General features: G+C 43.8%; 1 pseudogene; it reads right to left on the minus strand.

The window, feature by feature from the left end:
• Window positions 1-18,980, minus strand: part of LOC111981170 (serine/threonine-protein kinase WNK4-like) — an 85,003-nt pseudogene that overhangs the window by 32,048 nt on the left and 33,975 nt on the right.

The raw sequence follows: 18,980 nt of genomic DNA on the forward strand, positions 1-18,980 counted from the left end.
GCCAGCCCAGGGGTGGTGGAGAGAGGGCATGGCCAGGGGTGTCTGTTCCCTCACACCCTCACTTTCTCACTAAAAAGGGAAACAGGCAATGTACCCTGTTTCCCAGGGCAGCACAGGAGGGTTTTGGTGTTGTGGGCAGTACGTAGGAAGTTGGCAATGTACAGATTAGTCTGACTCTCCCATTGCCTTTAATTGGCCCTCAAGATGTCATTGCATGGAGTCAGATCYTGTTCAATAAGGGGAAAGGGGGATACCTAATCAGTTGTACAACTGAATGCATTCAACTGAAATGTGTCTTCTGCATTTAACCCAGCCRGTCTGAATCAAGGCARGGTAAGACCTTGTTCACCCCATAGTTGGACCCCATGTTGAAAACAATATGACTGCCACTCAGTGAAGACTGTGCGCTTAGGTATGGGGCTTCAGGCAATGACTTTCAATCACACCTCCCATTACTGTGATGTAAACGTCACCATACCACACAGACCTACTGAAATCACACAAGCCTCTTAGCTTTATCCTCTTAGCAATTGTTCCAGAAAGGTCAATGAATGGCTCAGTGGCGCTTGAGATCTACTCATTTGATTCAACAAGATTCATCACAGAGGTGACTCTCGCCATTCAGTCATTTGTTACTCATTGGACAATTGATAGAGGAGGGAGGGTTAGACGGCTGGTAGCCATGTTAACTACACACTCTGCTGCCAGAGTGTGTAGCTGCCAGGAACTCCTGTTCGTTGAAGCCTTCATTAAACCCTGGTGACTTATTGTTTAATGGTAATATGTTGTGTGGGGGAACGACAAAGGTTCCTGGAATTCCTAGAATCCTACAATGCAATTTTCTCCTTACCATGTGAAATCACAAATGTGTTGAGGTTGTTGGTAGGATCAATGGGAATGTATAATATTCTGTATTCTGCACATTGAATGAACATACACTATATTTGCAAAAGTATGTGGACACACCCCTTCAAATTAGTGGATTCGGCTATTTCAGCCACACCTATTGCTGACAGGTATATAAAATCGAGCACATAGCCATGCAATCTCCATAGGCAACATTTGCAGTTGAATGGCCTTCCTGAAGAGTTAAGTGACTTTCAACCTGGCACCGTCATAGGATGCCACCTTTCCAACAAATCAGTTTGTCAAATTTCTACCCTGCTAGAGCTGCCCTGTCAACTGTAACTGTTGTTATTGTGAAGTGGAAACATCTAGGAGCAACACCYGCTCAGCCACGAAGTGGTAGGCCACACAAGCTCAAAGAACGGGACCGCCGAGTGCTGAAGTGTGTAAAAATCGTATGTCCTCGGTTGCAACACTCACTACCGAGTTCCAAACTGCCTCTGGAAGCAACGTCAGCACAATAATTGTTCATCGGGAGCTTCATGAAATGGGTTTCCATGGCTGAGCAGCAGCACACAAGCCTGAGATCACCATGCGCAATACCAAGCGTCGGCTGGAGTGGTGTAAAACTTGCCGTCACTGGACTCTGGAGCAGTGGAAATGCGTTCTCTGTGATGAAACACTTCACCATCTGGCAGTACGACGGACGATTCTGGGTTTGGCGAATGCCTAGTGCCAACTGTAAAGTTTGGTGGAGGAGGAATAATGGTTTGAGGCTGTTTTTCATGGGTCGGGCTAGGCCCCTTAGTTCCAGTGAAAGTAAATCTTAACGTTACAGCATACAATGACATTCTAGACGATTCTGTGCTTCTAACTTTGTGGCAACAGTTTGGACAATGCCCTCGTGCACAAAGCGAGGTCCATACAGAAATGGTTTGTCAAGATCAGTGTGGAAGAACTTGACTGGCCTGTACAGAGCCCTGACCTCAACCCCATCAAACACCTTTTGGAATGAATTGGAATGCCAACAGCATGCCAGGCCTAATCGCCCAACATCAGTGCCCAACCTCACTAATGCTTTTGTGGCTGAATGGAAGCAAGTCCCTGCAGGAATGTTCCAACATCTAGTGGAAAGCCTTCCCAGAAGAGTTTCTGGATGTTATAGCAGCGAAAGGGGGACAAACTTCATATTAATACCCATGATTTTGGAATGAGATGTTCGATGAGCAGGTGTCCACATACTTTTGGTCATGTAGTGTATCTATTATTGAGTAGATAGTACACAGTCAATACATGCCTCTTTTTGAAGATAACAAAGGGGGGCATTTGGAAATAAAACTTCAGTGAGTGACTTAAGTTTGTGTACATTAACTTTTAAAATTGGGATTCCCCCCAGAAAGGATTACTGTAACCTGTATGCCACTCCTTGAGTATACCTCTTTAAACACCTGCCTTAGTACTGTTGTCCTAGGGAAGGTCCTGTGTATCCAATTGGTACTGTACTGTATATAGCTGGCACCAGCTATCCTATCCTAGGAAGTCCCTAGGTGGCTTTACAGGTACAWYTCCTTAGCCAATTAGAGTACATTCTTATGAGGACCACCTTACAATCATAGATTTTATGACGACWTTTAACAGGCCAGTAACCTCCATAGATACACKGCAGTAAACTGGTAYTACKTACTTTTTAAGAGGCGCAGCGGACATCCGCTAACGCCTTGGTCACAAGGCTGTGTCTGTCTCCTCACACACTCAGTCAGACCACAGCACAGAGACGGCTTTGAAGAGTTGGAGGAGTGATGCTGGGCCAGTTCTGCTCACCGTATCAATTTTGTCCGTATCAATGTCCTTTGTCAGCGGCGGCAACCCCTCGTCAGCTGACACACTGGGTAATGTTCTGCTTCTGTAAGAACTTCTGTAAACTTCCAGACAAGACAGTGTTACTGTCCAAGTTAACTTGCTGTAGGTGTATTGGCTAAAGGATTTACTCTGTTGTTTTTGAAAGTTACTTGGGGGCCAACTGTCTTAGGCTTTCTGTGCACCCAACAACACGGTGGCGTCATTCAAGACCGCCCCACACACATTGCTGCATACTGAATACCACGTTCACACGACAGACACAAATACACACACACACACACCACACACACACACACACACACACACACACAACCACACACCCTACACAACACACACACACAGCACCCAACACACACACCACACACCACACACACACACACACACACACACACACAACATCACAATGATTCAACGAAGTGTCTAGGAAAATAGCGCTAAATCACACACAATACACAACTCGCACACATGCAAAAAATCACACACACACACACCACACACACACACAGGAATGAGGATACAAAACATTTTACACCTGTACCTTGAAAACGGCAATGTAGCTCACCTGAAGGAAAAGCAAATAGGTCTTTCTGTGCAGACCACCGTATAATATCTCATCTCAACACGTCACCACAGCACAGGGGAAACTACCATAGTATAATATCCACTGTTTTCCTGTTGTGTGAAGCTACTAAACATGACAGTGATATCATTCCAGCAATAGACCACTTTGTTCCTCTTTCACCATCAGGTAAACAAAGATATACAGCTCCTCCTATCATAAGCATAAATATATTAGCTCTGAGAAAGGGAACAAGATAATTTGATGACACAGCATTGTCATAAAATATGTCAGCAGTGGCCAAGTGTAGGAGCAGAATGGTGGCCATTTGCTGTAGTCTCAGTAATAATCTGCTATTCATTTCCTTTATAGGTCAAGCCCCATGGCTGAATTAGAACTGTGTATGTACGAAGCATGGAGATCCTTATCTGCTGAGGTCAACACAAATAAGAAACAACAGTGCAAGTAAGCATGTAAGTCTGAATACAGAGGCTGGCTGGAGACGTCTGAATACAGAGCTGGGCTGAGAGAACGTCTGAATACAGAGGCTGGCTGGAGAACGTCTGAATACAGAGGCTGGCTGGAGAACGTCTGAATACAGAGGCTGGCTGGAGAACGTCAAATACAGCGAGTACCAGCGTCTAGAAATACAGAGGCCCTGCGCTGGCAGGCCCAGCAAAAAGAAACGCGTCGCCGGCGCACTCGCATATAGATGAGAAGCGAATAGCGGCTAGCGCCCCAGACGAGCCCAATAAGTCTGCAAATACTATCTCGGCGCGAACTAAGCTATCGGAAAACCCTGCCTGAATAATACAAGGACTAGAGCTAGAGAACAATCTAAATATACAGACGAGACGCCCCGGCCAAAAAGATACACAGAAAGAGGAGAACGCTACACTGGAAAGACAGAAGAGGCTAACTCTGAACGAACAGCCGGAAGAAAAGCAGAACGTCCCGATGAATACAGAGTCATAGCTAAGAAGAGAAGGAAAGAGTGAGAACTCTGATACACCAGAGGACATAGCATGAGCCGAGAATGTCGGAATTACAGAGCGGACTGACCACCCCACAGGAGCCACACACACAGCACTGACTGAGCAACGGGCTGGCTCGAAAACACAACAACACAGAGAACAAACGTAGAAACGACAAGCACCAGGCACCATACAGAAGAGAAACATGCATGCCAAGGAACGATACCGGCTAGAAGCTGAATTGTAGAGGCTGGGCGAAAGAATGAGAAACGTACTGAATACAAAGACGGCCAACTCAGAGGCTCGAAAGGGAACGGCTGTAGTAGCAGCAGTACCGGATGAGAGGCGCCGCAAAAGATAAACAAGAAGAAGAGATGGAGAGCCACTAGTCTGAAATACAGAGGACTAGCTTGCCAGAGGGAGAAACGTCATATGGAAATAACTCAGAGCGACACTACCGAGCCTCGAAAAGAGAAGAGAGATATAGAATACAAAGAAGGAACTATAGGCTGGAGAGAGGAACGTGGCCTAAAGCGATAATAACGGAGAGGGGACGTGAGCGTGAGCACAGGATGGTCAAGACCTGAGGAAACCAAGTACAGACCGACTAAGCGCTGAAAAGGAGATAGACGAGAACGCCGAACCCGAATACAGGGCGAAGCAGGGCTGAGCGCAGACATGGAGAAGAGAGAGCGAACTGCCTTTGTTCGGTATCATCGGCACAGAGAGAAAAACCCCCATATCACAGACAGAGCCCAAGAAAGAGAGGAAGAACGCAAAGCTAGCGACAAGGAAGTGAGAGCCCATCTTGACTTCCAGCGTTCACAAAACTATAACACTCCTCTTGGAACCATGACAAGCACAAATAAACTACGTGGACAATATCCTGTATATTCCAGGGGCCCAAGTGATGATAGCTCAGACACACACAACGCCACACCACCACCAAACACACAACACAAAGCCTACACACGAGATATCTGGTTATACTGCTAGCAATCCAGAGATTAAGCGAAAGAGACACAAATCGCATGTAAGATGGCCATAAATCCACGGACGGTGCTATGATGCGTCCCGATCGAGAAGGCGAAGCATTTGCGAGAATTGATGTTCAGGAGTAGGCCACACAAGGAACTCGGACCGCCAAAAGAAAATCCAGAATTAGGTAGTGAACACTACGTGAAGACAGATCCGGAGCGCATATAGCTCGGCCAGGGACGTTCCCATTCCTGCATGTGGACCTCGTTCTCCGACAAGTAAAAGACTTAAAGCATAATTCCAATTCCAGTAATTAGCAATCAAGTCCGAGCCCTTCAGCTCTTCCAAATCTGGTCGTTACGGTGCAACAACTGATTATAGCAGTGAAAGAGAGGCGTCCATTTGGTAAATACCATTATAGCTCCACAGAGACCCTGTAATTGACTCTGCTGAGGAGAAATGTCACAGCAACATTGCATAGAATGAGAGATGGTAGATTAGCATTAGTGGTGTGATAAACACTCAGTAACAGAGATAACAGGGTTGGGTACAAAGTGGGGGTTTCTATTTTAGGAGACCGGATGGGATGGAAGTGTGGCATTCACAATGAAGAGAGACCTACAAAATGCTCAATTGAGAGTATGTAATTGAGAGTGTTTTTGTGTCACATTAGTGATGCAGAGCAAGCAACTTCAAAAGAAAGACTGAGAGGGGGGTGGATAGAGAAAGAGAGAACAGCAGTTAGTTGAAAGGAACAAGAGATGATMATCCTTGCACATGTTGCACGCCTTTTGAATGCCTCTTTCCTGCTTACCTCTTCCCAGAGGCAAGCAGCACTACACRGAACAAGTGGTGCTGTCAAACTGCAAACTGCAACCAGAAAGATGGCCAAYTTTCTCTTCAGATCTGACCGACATCTAGCGAAACAACAGACAAACTGAACAACATGGACTGGACACACAGAATCCACCAGAGACAGCGAAATCCACTCACGCTGGTGACTTTACGGTAGATCTGGGCAGCGTTCTGGCACTCAGAGTAGGGGTACTCAGACGTGGTCATCTCAAGCATGCACATCCCAAAGGCATAGACGTCCACCGCCTCATCATACTTCTCCTCGTACATCTCTGGAGCCATGAACTCAGGAGTCCCTACAGAGATGGGGGGTAGAGTGAGGTGAGGAGAGGGTTTAYTGGTAGTGGTTATGAGAATGGCGCAAAATCTGGTCCTACTTCACTGACAACTGCAGTTACACTTCACAATACAGTGGCTTTATTCATTCTCCCTTTGACCACTTTGGAACAAGTAGCCAACTGTGTGCCTTGTAATACAGTGCGGAAAATGTGTATTGGCAACAAACTGTTCTGGTATTCATTTACAGTACAAGTGTATTCAAATGGAAAAAAATAATCAAGGCAGTTGTCACGACTCCCACCGAAGGTGGCTCCTCTTCCTGTTCGGGCGGCGCTCGGCGGTCGTCGTCACCGGTCTACTAGCTGCCGCCGATCCCTTTTCCCTTTTCTGTTGGTTTTGTCTTATTGGTTACACCTGTTTCTTGTTTAGGTTTTTAGTTGGGCTATTTAAGCCGGTAAGGCCCGCCTGCTCTTTGTGCGGGATTATTRTTCCTCTGTGTATGTTTGTGGTAGTGTGTTTCCCTTTGTTTTTCCTCCGGACTGGTTGGGTCCTGGTTTTGGGCCGGTCTTGTATGTGCGCCCGGTATTGGCGTGAACATTTTTCTCTGTGCCGGAATAAAACATTGTTCTGTACCTTCTGCTTCCTGCGCCTGACTCCGCACCCACTACGCCTAAAGTGCGTTACAGCAGTACAGAAACAATGCAGGAGGTAATCAAAAGATAAGTTATTTATTGATACAACACCAAATCTTATACTAGCGTGATAATGTAAAACAAATGTTAAACGTCTGTAGGTTTGAAGGTTRCCAAATGGGACTTAGATGACCCACACTATTAAAAAGTCACTGAGACCAAACACTGTGATAGCAGTGAGATAGATTAGAACATGTTGGGCAGCCGTGCTGACGTCACTACAAAGACTAGCCGTCATGCACCATGACAGTATAAATATAAACACCTAGCCAAATAAATAAACACAGTGGCCAGCCTAAAACATGGCATTGAAGGCTTTATTTACAGTTGCTCCAGTTTAAGGTCACACCACACTAAAGGGACAGCAGTACACAGGTAGCAGTGGGACTGGGACTCTATTTGACACTGAGTGATTGCCACTGGAAGGTATGATTTAWTCATTGAAATATTGAATAACCGTTTCACACAATACTGCATCTCTGTAATAACATTTWAAAAAAGACATTAAAGCAAATAGCAAAGAGTAAGTGTTGTAGGTGGCAAAACGTTTTAACATCCTATATGAGGTTTCAACTATTACGTACGTCTCACTTTAAAACTTTAGTAGTATCCTACATTGAGAAATATTTAATAGTCACAAGGTCTAGAATAGAGCCCTGATGCACTCCATCATGCTGAGTGTCAGTTGAAGTGGATGTGGATAGTTGGGAGACTCACCAATGACACTCTTGGCGAACGAGGCACTCTTTAGTGTGGCCAGGCCCAGATCGCCGATCTTGACGGAGCCTGTGGGGCCGGTGATGAAGATGTTGTCACACTTGAGGTCCCTGTGGATGATGGGCGGGGTGCGGGTGTGGAGGAAGTGGAGGCCCTTCAGGATCTGGTGGCTCCAGCGCTGCAGCAGCTTCAGCTTCATCTCCTTGAACCTCTTCAGGTACCTGCAGGGTGAGGCTGATATGAGGTATACATGCGGCCTATGCAGGACTCAAACCCACAACCCTGGTGTCCAACCAACAAAGAGATTGGACCCATGGGGTACAACAGTGTAAGCAACAAGTGTTACTAAGTTACAGAGCACCACAGACCAGGGGTGCTCACACTGAATCTGAAAGCCTGAGGATGAGGTAACATCTGGAACCAATTTTCTCCTGTCATGGTCAAATTGAGAGTGACACTCCATTTCGACAGATGTTAGCCACATGGCTAACACACCAATTCAGTAGATTCACTAACATGAACAGAAAAACACAGATGGAAAGCATATCTGCTTGAAGTCTTTTGCACACCCTTTTACAAGGAGATGACGTAGGAAAATGGCACATACTTTTCCCCATCTGCTTATTACTCAGGCAGTGGATGGACTTAAAGGGATAGTTTAGGATTTTGGCAATGAAGACCTTTATCTATTTTCTGAGAGTCAGATGAACTAATGGAAACTATTTTTATGTATCTGAGTCCAGTATGAAGAAAGTTAAAGCTAGTTTCTTGAGCCAATGTTAACTAGCTTAGCACCAAGACTAAGTCTTCGGGTACAGCTAGCATACTTTCAGTCTTTGTGCTAAGCTAGTTAGCATTGGCTTGTGAAACTACCTCTAACTTCCTTCATACTGGATGCAGATACATACAAATTGTATCCCTTTTTCTCACGTCTTGAGGGTGCCTGATGTCATGAGCTCGGTGACCAGAAGGATGCACTTGTGGCCCTTGCAGTTGTCCTTCCAGGAGTCGTAGAAGCGGACGATATTGGGGTGCTGCAGCCCCTTCAGCATCTCCACCTCCTCACTGAAACGCTGYCGCTCCACCTTCGTCAGCCTCCGCGTCTGGAGAAGGAAGAGGAGAATACATTATTATAGTGGTGAGACTGTACACATAGTAGGTTATAGAGGTACAATAGAGTAGACACAAATATAGCATTAAGAGAGGGAAGAAGGGAATACATTGTTATATACAGAAGTATTGAAAATAGAGGTTAAATGGACGAGACACAAACATACAGTATATAATACACAATGTACAGGCCAATGCTAAGTCATCTATTATGCAACGATGCAAATGTATCTAGGCCCCTCAATGTAATTATAGGGGGCTGGGTTTCATTGCATAAGGTTACACAATCATGTGAGTTTACTGCATAATACTTGCAGATTAACAGATATAGCTTTAAATATATATACAAAAATCTAGATGTGAATAGATGACGGTATTGATACAGTAGCCAGTACTCTAACTATCAGCCTGTGGTGGGAGGAGACGTAAAAACCAGTGCCAGAGACCAAAGAGGAAAAGCTGTGCCAAGCCAGAAACCWGCCATCCCCAGCCCTCTCATGAGGCACGCATTACTCTACCAGGGGCTTGGAAACACTGACGCGTAACAGTTCTCTAATGGCACCAAGTGTTCTCTAGCTTCAATGTTGTTGGAGGGGGTTAGAGCAGAGTTTTCAGAAATCAATGCATCAATTATAGAGAAAAGGAAAGTGATTGTTTCAGAGAGGTTTAGCAGCGTGTGTTTGTTTGTGTTTCCAAAATGATGGATGGGGTTTTTACACACGACAACAGCCCCGCCGGTTGTTTTCAGCACAAAGCGACAGACGCCTCTCTCTCCCAGGAGACAAGTGCTGTAGGAGACCAACTGTCCACACTCACTCTAAAGATTACGCAACAATAAGGCGGGGATATCAGGCCAGTAGTTCTCACTGCCCTCTGCTGTCCCACTCAGAACACAGGCTGTCCTACTGCATGCCTGCTCTGTCCACAAACARCAAGCTGTCATTRTCWGTCAAGTGTCCTGATCCAGGAGCCAAGCTCACAACAARAAGGAGCACTATTGGTAGAATTTGGCACCCGGGCATCGTGACACTAACGCACAGTGACAGTGCAAAGTGGGTGCCAAAGTCAACCTGAATGAGGGRTGTCCTGTTTACAGCACACACTAGSMCCATTTTACTAAGTTCACAGAGAGCCAYGATGATGCGGGATGTCCAACGATGCCACCTAGCTTATGTAAGAGTGGCAGTGGGACCAGGTCATGACTGGCTGGTGGGGGGATGGAGGGGTGATGGGGGTAGAGAGCAGGGGGTTGATTTCTTCCTTCACTGGACAACCTATTTTTGGGTTTGCCGCRTCCAGGAATGAACCCCACATAAAGAAAAACAGCTGTGTGAGGCTCCTCACTCAATCACTTCATCTCACTCTCCCCATCTCTCTAGATCTCTTTCAACCCACCAGGAACGGATTTGGTGATCAAACACCAGCCAGTGAAATTATTTAGTAGGGAGCCGTCAGAAGCAGTGAACTTACCAGCTCTAGCTCTCTGCCACCAATTCTAGTAAAAGACGGGTACTTTGATTTGCTGCAACTTTGATCTGGCTCCATCGGCAAAGTTCATGAAGATGATGTGTAAGAGTGTGTTTGAGTGTGTGTGTCTGTAACTTTCTCACTCATCATTAGTCACGATTCATTCAGGATTATCCGTAATCATGGTAGCATATTCTAATTTATAATAAAAGTGACTCCGATATGACACAATACTTTATTTACCATTCATTTCTATTGGGCACAAAATAATCTAAAACACAGCCAAAGCTAACTGCAAATGCATCCAAGTTTGTAGAGTCACAAGCTTGATGTATTCATTGTTTGTTAGGAATATGGGACCAAACATTTGACTACTTCATTTATAAGAATCTTTAGGGGTGTCAATAGTTTTGACCCCTAACTTTTTGAGAAAATAAACAATTACTTGTTCAACAAAATGCATTTATCTGAGTATTGTATTAGTATAAAATAATATAATTATTGCTGATCTTTATCAAGGGTGTCAATCATTTCGGGCCCCACTATATATACATACAGGATGTGTCACGTTCCTGACCTGTTTTCCTTTGTCTTGTATTTATTTTAGTTGGTCAGGGCGTGAGTTGGGTGGGTTGGTCTATGGTTGATTTTCTATGTTGGGATTTGGTGTTCGGCCTGGTATGATTCTCAATCAGAGACAGCTGTCAATCGTTGTCCCTGATTGAGAATCATACTTAGGCAGCCTGGGTTTCACTTGTGTTTTGTGGGTGTTTGTTCCTGTGACTGTGTTTGGGCCACACAGGACTGTTTCGGGTTTGTCACGTTTGTTGGTTTTGTATTTTGAAGTGTTTTGTTGATTTTTCATTAAAATATGAACTCTAACTACTCTGCATCTTGGTCCGATCCATGCTCCTCCTCGTCTGAGGAGGAGAACGACTACGACAGCCGTTACAGGATGGCTCACTTCTTAGGAGAAATTGTACAGATCCTCTTCTGTCAGTTGTTTTCCATGGAGTTGGCTGTCAACATTGTAATGTAAAAATGTTGYGTCGCTGTCTAAGAAAAAAATGAATGGCTGTATTCATCAGAAAATGCTATTTCTGTAATAGTGTCAAATCACTGTTCGGCTCCAAATAGAGATATGTAGAGTATACTGTAGCTTGTGGGCTGCTATGACGATCTGACCACAGACTAGCCAAACAACATTGGGTCTTATCTGCCTATAGAAAGAGGTGCACTCCGCGCCTGTTCCTGGACCTGCTAGTTTGAGTATGACTTATCTAACAGGAAACTGAGCTTTATTTTCTGTTGAAAGTGAATGGGAGCGAGGGGAGCTCACTGGCTCCATAACTCAAATAAAATACTGCTCACATTTGATTAGGACTTTCAAAGTTGTGGTTTAATATACCTACGTCCTGCTGTGCCAAACTTGACCAGGACAAAGTCAAGCTTTTAGGAGGGAAAGATCTTTAAGAACGAGAACAGTGCCCAGGAGCTATGAGAGAACGTCAGAATTCAGCCCAAAATAGGTAATAGCACTATGAGAATGTGCCTTACAGTAAGTGCCTCTGTGCCCTGGCTATAGACACTGGCTAGTGTCCACCAAAGGAACCAATACTAAGGAGAATGCTTGCTGGATTAACAGTAGCTTTGGGGAATGTTTTCTGTCAATGCATACAGAGTGGATAAAGGGTCTATGTCTGAATCATTAGCAGGAGATCAGTCCAAGTGGCTGTGGTTTCTCAGTCGTTTTTTCTTGGATGACGGTGCTGTTGAACACATTCCGGCAGAAAGATGCCAAGAGCACACAGGGTTTTTTTTGCATAGAAAAGTCTTGGCGGGCCGCCTATGTCCAAACAGTAATTTTCCGTATGGAAAAACGTTTTTTAGTGTAAACTTAAATGACTAAAACCAGATAAAATCTATGTAGAAAATATAATGAACCTTTACATGTTTTAATAAGATCATCTTTGACAACTTACAATCACCAAAATAAAAGCTAGACAATCAGGGAGAATAAAAACTTCCCAAACTATGCATTCAGGAGTATTTTTGTCATGACATGGGACTCCCATTGATTTTGTTATAATATTTCAGTCACTCAGAAAGCATAAGCCATGGCAAAAAAATAATATTTAACCTTTATTTAACCAGGTAGGCTAGTTGTTCTCATTTACAACTGCAACCTGGCCAAGATAAAGCAAAGCAGTGCGACACAAACAACAACACAGAGTTACACATGGAATAAACAAACATACAGTCAATAACACAATAGAAAAAAAGTCTATATGCAGTATGTGCAAATGAGGTAAGATAAGGGCGGTAAGGCAATAAATAGGCCATAATGGCGAAATAATTACAATTTAGCAATTAAACACTGGAGTGATAGATGTGCAGAAGATGAATGTGCAAGTAGAGATACTGGGGTGCAAAGGATCAAAAACAATAAATAACAGTTCTACAAAATGTGTAGAACTGCAGAAAATTAGCTTTAAAACTGCAACATTTTATCTCCGCCACATTAAAAAATGTGTCACTATGGCCAACAGGAGTGCCTCGAAGATTTTCGATTGATGACCTCACCATTGGCCATGACCATGGCCACGCACTCGCCACACCCACCACCACCTAAGCCCCAGTTTGATCCAGAAAAAAACCCTGGCAAGGCAGCAGAAAAAAACAGCCCTTTAACTGTTAATGCCTTCTTTCCTGAGGTAGAGACTGCAGCAGAAAAGTAATACCAGAAACAAAAATGCAGCACCGTGAAGCCTGTGCATGTTTGTGTGTAATGTATGTGAGAGAGTGAAGGAGTGGACGTTTTAATCTTTATCAGGAACAACCTGTTTTTTCTCGAGGACACACTGATTTTAACCTGAGGGAGTTGACACAGTGTCACAGTGACACCCATGCCCCTTTTCTTCAACCATGCAACCTGACCTCAGGGCAATTCGTAAGATTTGGTACGTAACTCTGTCCTCCCATTTAGTATGATACTTTATGTTAGGTTAGGTTACATTATGAATGGAATAGCGGTCGTACAATATCATACGTCATTCCCAGTTGTACAATAGCATACAAATTGGATGATGTAACTTATTATACATCTCTGATGATCTTGTATTATACCTATTTCTCTGAGACCAGTTTGCATCGGAATAACAAAGGAGAATTATAGCGAGAATTTATGTTGGTGGTTTTGAGAACTAAAGACAAAGGTTAGGAGAATTTACAGAAAAGGTTTATTGGGTTAAGGTTAGAATAAGGGTTAGGGGAAGAGTTAGCTAAATGCTACAGTTGTCCCCGACACGACTCGAACACGCAACCTTTGGATTGCTAGATGGTTGAAGTATACGTCCACCCATCCTCCCTGACCAACCTCTCTCCTATCGTTTCTGTCTTAAGGAACCTTCTGTCTTTGGTAACCATACCAAACGTAACATATCATACTTTTTGGAGGTACAAAGATTTATCTAAAATACCAAACGTCTGTTCAGCGAGTCCAGTCGGAACTGTCAGGTTCTTTTAAGAACTCCAGCAGTTACAGATGAGACTCTGTGAAACATTTATAGTTAAACACTGCAGTCTTTTTGAAATTAGTAGAGAAACAATGCTTTATTGTACATTACGTTACAATTAGGAAAAATGTATTTACTTCAGATGACTGTGCTCCTCCTCTGAGGCAGGAGAACATTTAGCTATTTTCTAGGCAGGATTACTGATTGAGCAGTAGTGCAGTCAGTTACTGTAAGAATCTGTATAAGACCACCATAGCTTCAGGGAGGAGCACAAMAAACTACTAAACAACTAACTGTCCAAAAACATGTTTGCATATCGTCTTTAATCTAACTAATATCATAACATTTATGTACTAACTTATATTTACAGACAATCAGATTTTTATTACTTAACCTTTACTTAACTAGGCAAGTCAGATAAGAACAAATTGTTATTTACAATGACAGCCTACCCTGGCCAAACCTGGACGACGCCGGGCCAATTGTGTGCCACCCTATGGGACTCCCAATCATGGCCGGATGTGATTCAGCCTGGATGTATCCCAGAAGATTCAAAGTGAATCTCCAAATCCAGACAGTTCTGGACAGCTAGTTGCCACTATGTAATCCCAAGGAAACATAGGGTCACTTTGCTTGCTGTCTGAACTGCATACACTCCCTACATTCTCCATGCTAGGGTGGTCAAAATTAACTTCTGGGCCGAGGGTSCTCAAATCACATGAGGCGTCAGCCTCCAAAAACTAACCCAGAGAGGGGAGGGACATGGCCCCCTTTTGTGGGACGCTGAAGGGGGATATTATTAGTCCCAGAGGATCTCGGCATGCGCCGCAAAGCCAGGAGGTATTTGGCCGGCGAATGCCACCTCACCCTTACATAAGCACTGTTTGGTGGTTTGCAGGGCCTGGCAACCCACAACCAGCTGGGAAGGGAGAGAGTGTGGTGGGAGTGGGAAGGGTTGTTGTCAAAGATCCTGATAAGTAACACTTTAGAATAAGGCACATTGTATGTAGCCTATTAGCAGCTAATTAGCTATGAAGCCATCATGGGAATGAATGTGTTCGCAGGTTATTAGGCAATTCATCATACATGGACTACTAACTAGAGGTTAGGGGCTGGTAGAGATCAGAGACTCGTGAGCTAATAGTATTAAACGATTTAACTACCGGTAAATTACAAATCTTAATTCCCATGAAAACAAACCAGTCAAATCCACCTGCAGAGATTTGCTGAGAAACCTGCTGCACTACTGTAGTGATTTGCACGTGATTGTAGTTCAAACTGACAGACATTCGCTATTGACAGTGAAAGGCCATGAAACAGACATAAGATTCTGTGTTTGGGTCTTTTTGTGCGGAGTGCCTCAGGGTACGTCTTTAACCTACAGCCACTTTTCTCCTTCCTGAATCTCAAGAGCCAACCAGAGACAAGGTATACTGGTGCTTCTCTGTGGCTCTGATGACCCACACAAACCATTTAGGGTTAACTGAGTCCCTGTGGCTGTGGTGTTTGTTCAGGTAAATAACAGCTGGAGGGACACACACTGGGGTATAAATATCCAAGGGAGGAGAGAGAGATATCTGCCAGACTGAAAACTTGAACCTCTGTTAATTTCAACTGTTCTGCCTGCGGCTATGGAACCCTGACCTGTTCACCGGACGTGCTACCTGTCCCAGACCTGCTGTTTTCAACTCTCTAGAGACAGCAAGAGCGGTAGAGATACTCTCAATGATCGGCTATGAAAAGCCAACTGACATTTACTCCGGAGGTGCTGACTTGTTGTACCCTTGACAACTACTGTGATTATTATTATTTGACCATGCTGGTCATTTATGAACATTTGAACATCTTGGCCATGTTCTGTTATAATCTCCACCCGGCACAGCCAGAAGAGGACTGGCCACCCCTCATAGCCTGGTTCCTCTCTAGGTTTCTTCCTAGGTTTTGGCCTTTCTAGGGAGTTTTTCCTAACCACCGTGCTTCTACACCTGCATTGCTTGCTGTTTGGGGTTTTAGGCTGGGTTTCTGTACAGCACTTTGAGATATCAGCTGTAAGAAGGGCTWTATAAATACATTTGATTTGATTTGTTAAAGCCATTCAGGTTCCTAATTGGGGGGCAGCTAAGACGTAGTGAAGAGGATATCACTGACTAAGACAAGTGAAACTGATGTCATAGGGGCTAACTGATTCAAAAAACACTACTAAGGCCTCAACTCACACTCCAAGGAAGCACTGACGTTGCATGTTTCGACTGTTGGAAAACATCAGTGGTGGAAAAAACAAACAATGAGAGAAAGCGAGTCACAGCTGATTTGATAAGGAAACTGACATTATATCTCCCTCATCGACCTTGGGGGCTGGGGCCAACTCACAGCATGCCTTGCTTGCTCTTTGGCTCGCTCCTTGTCTCTGAGCACAGAAAAGATCTGCAGGGTGGAGGGACTGGAGGAGTTGTAGGATCTTCTGTTTTAACCCTGACAATGTGTATCTGTAAATGGCTATGTTGATAATAAACCATGTCACTAGGACAGACTAATGTTTTCACAAAGTTATGTATTTGCTTAGAACCTGACACGAACCAAACAGGTTGATGAATAAAAGGTTTCGGAATGACTATGTATGAAAATGATAAGAAGGAGTGACACATTGAAAGAAAAATCAATACATCACTGGTCTCTTATTAACTTGACACAAATGGTACCAGGCATAGACCAGTGCACATGTGTCTTCATCAATAAATGTCACCATTAAGTTGATTCAACAACACTTTCCGTATACTGTCACACCAGACCATTCTTTGTACAAATCAATACAGAGACAAAGACTGAACTGTATCCAAGGAAGAAGTAAACAGTAAATGACAATAAAGCGGGCCTGTAAAAGGTGAAGGCCTGAAGCCCCCCCCCCCCCCAAGTTTCTCCATAGAAAATCAAGCCATGTGAGGGTGTGTCAGGGACGGGCAACTCCAAAGCCCTGGCCAGAGCAGTTGAGAATGTCTCATTAAACCGGCCTCTGTCTCGTAAAGCCTCCGGGTTCTCTGGAAAAGCCTGGTGCAATCTTACCCCACAGATGTTCCCCGTCAAGGGCTTTAACTAGTGCCTTTGGAGGTACGGAAGCAGAGCCTGTCAGGGCTACAGGATTACTATGTCCACCAGGAGAAGAAAGGAAGAACAGAGAAACAAGAATGTGTCTGTTAAACACTAAAACACAGGGTGATAAGATTCGCTTTGAACTACCAGATCCAGGAGTTATTGAACACTGATACTGTAAATATTGTAAGGCTTTACTTTGATAGGTAGTTTGTAGCAGATAGAATTTTCAGATAATTTCACACCTGCCACTTTGAATCAAAGTTGAACTAAACTAGAAATAGGTTAACAACTAGCAACTAATAGTAAATGTGTAATGATAAGTCTGAGGTTAAGAACTATTGATCGCAGAGTTTGATCCTAGATAAGCCATTTAGCGTCAGAACTAAAGGGTGTATGATATGAATGGGATCATGCTGGTGTAAAGGATGTCACGCTGCCTGCTTAGCYAGTACCACTTCCTCCTGTTCGGCTCACACCGAGGCTCAAACCCAGGGACCTCTGCCTTGCTAGCACACGTGACCACCCTCCTGAATCGTCTTACCAGGAGCTCTGCTAGTTAAATCCCATTACAATTATCCTCCTCCTTGTTTACTGGTTTGGTGTCACTCTGACCTCAGGTAATCCCAAATGGATGGAGCCAGAGGCCATCTCCAATTACAATTATGCCTCATCAAACATAACACTGTCACTGCAAGAAGGATGTTGAAAATCAAGTCACAAAAATAAGTAAAACATTTACCAGATTCCCCATCTGCAGATTTTTTAAAGGAGATCAATTTGTGCTAAATGTTAAGTCAACCTCTYGTCACAGGAGTGAAGCTACACTAAGAAACACAAAATACATGTGGGACAGTGGAGGCTCAGGACCATCCTCCTCAGTGAATTTAGTGAAACATTAAGTGAAACATTTAAAAAGTTATCCTTTTTAGATAAAACTATACTAAATATATTCACATGTCACCAAATAATTGATTAAAACACTGTTTTGCAATGAAGGTCTACAGTAGCCTCAACATCACTCTGTATGGTAGCACCATGGTGTAGCCGGAGGACAGTTAGCTTTTGTCTTCTTCTGGGTACATTGACTTCAATACAAAACCTAGGAGGCTCATGGTTCTCACCCCCTTCCATAGACTAATTATGATAACTTCCGGAGGATGCCCTCCAACCTATGAGAGCTCTTGCAGCATGAACTGACATGTTGTCCACCCAATCAAATGATCAGATAATTAATCTAGTACTGAAAGCATACGCTACAGATAGCTAGCACTGCAGTGCATAAAATGTGGTGAGTAGTTGAACACATTTTTTAACAAATGTATTTATTTACAAATTAAGGAGAAGCAAGAGAGAGAGAGAGATAGCTATATTTTGTTGTATTTTTTTTCTTCCACTTTCCCTTAGTTAGTGAATGCAGCTAGCTAGGTTAGCCAACTCAAACACCCGGCTCAAACAGAGAGGGATGTTATGTTAGCWAGCTGGCTATGGCTATCCAATACTGGAACTCTTCCACTTCAAGATAAGCTTTTGATTTTATTAATTTATTGCCACTGGGCCCGCCGGGGTAATTGCTAAACTGCTGGCTGACTGTACACTGTACTGCATGATTGTAGCGGGTTTACTAACATGTTAGTTCTAGTAGCTATGTTGACTAGCTATGACATTAGCTAATATGGTGACAACGATGTAGGCTGTGTGTAGCAGTTAATGGTTATGATATGAAGGTTTGGCTTGGAAAGTTTTTTTTGCCTGGTCACAGACAACTAATGAGTTGTGCACTGAAGTCCACAAGCAAAGGGAAAAGGTGAGAGGAGGAGAGCGCGTAGATGCGAGAAGGAATTTTACAACGAGCAAAATGATCCTGCTGTTTTTATGTGGCTGCTATGAAAGTGAACTGTGTTTGCGTGTGATCACGGGTGTATTCATTCCGCCGATTCTATCCAAAAACTTTTCTTAAAAATGTAAGCAACTGGAACGAAACAGGGATAAACATTTTTGAATTCGTCCAAAAGAAAGTATATTTTGCAACTGTTGGACT

The sequence above is a fragment of the Salvelinus sp. IW2-2015 genome, linkage group LG20 (assembly GCF_002910315.2).
Source record: "Salvelinus sp. IW2-2015 linkage group LG20, ASM291031v2, whole genome shotgun sequence".
In the NCBI taxonomy this organism is placed as follows: Eukaryota; Metazoa; Chordata; class Actinopteri; order Salmoniformes; family Salmonidae; genus Salvelinus; species Salvelinus sp. IW2-2015.